The sequence below is a fragment of the Biomphalaria glabrata genome, chromosome 15 (assembly GCF_947242115.1).
Source record: "Biomphalaria glabrata chromosome 15, xgBioGlab47.1, whole genome shotgun sequence".
Lineage (NCBI taxonomy): Eukaryota > Metazoa > Mollusca > Gastropoda > Planorbidae > Biomphalaria > Biomphalaria glabrata.
This window is the reverse complement of record NC_074725.1, coordinates 32,627,115-32,628,347: the sequence shown is the minus strand read 5'-3', so window position 1 is coordinate 32,628,347 and position 1,233 is coordinate 32,627,115.

Here is a 1,233-nt window from a genome sequence, read left to right as displayed (position 1 = left end):
TTATACTGTCTGGAAAATATTGAAAACGAACGAAATTGACATAGAATTGATTGAAAATGGACATGCACAGTGCACAAACCCTCACTTTTGCAAATAAATCGCGTCAAAATGAGGTAAAATCAACAACACTTCAAGTTGTCCAAATTCATGTCACACTGGACTCACTGTACTGAACTTGACTTCGTCTCGTACTTGTGAAGTGTCCTCACTTTGAATCCAAACCAAACCATTTTGACTGTCACCTTCTCTCTTTACATAGGTTCCCTGAAAGCCTTCTCAAAAACCGATAGAGCTTCACTTGTCCTTTCTGGATGTCACCTAACCCATCCTATGTGACTGGCCTCAGTACTGTTTACAACACAAATCTATGCTGAATGGTTGCCAAGCACTTGCCACTGTTATCTGTGTCAGCTGATTACACACACACAATTCCCCTATCTGCGTTGCCTCCACAGTTATAACAATATCAAGACTTCAAAATTAGATCTCTAGGCCAAAAGCATGTATACTATATAATATATATCATATATATGTCTAAAAAGACACTTCCTGGCATTGACGCCTTGATCTTAATATTTTTTTTCTTTTGCTTTAGAGGGAGATACTACTGACACCGTCAAGCCGGTAAACTTGTGACCTGATTACTGAAGCAATAGACAGCGTGGCGCTGCCACTTGCGTAACATTCTTCAAAAGGGTCCTTCGATGGGAAGTTTTACCACCTGATTGTGCATATCTAGTCATGTAAACTAATACTTTGATATATAATTACTAAATTAGATAGAGACTTATATTAAGTTATTAGTTAATTTATATCATATATAGATCTATACACAAAAACTTCAAAAAACACTCACTCAGTGTCAGTCGCTCACTGCACTGTCACTAAGTCTAAACCCCTGTTCTAGTCACGCCTAGTGTCACTAAACGCACTGTCACTGGCCTGGGCGTGACTGGGACACTGTCACTGGTCCTAATAACTAGAGTCTAACTAGACTAGTAACTTATTATATAACTATTATAAGTACTATTTAGTACTAAGACTAAGTTTTAAGTAGACTCTACTGTAGTCGAGTATTAATTAACTGACTGAGTTAAGTATAGTAAATAGTATATAAAGTATACTTCCTAATACTATAGATCATTAGATCTAGACTAGATTGCTGATTGATTTAGTCTTTTGACTCTTTTTTTATTTTTAGAATAGTCGATAGATCGATCTAGTATCTACTAC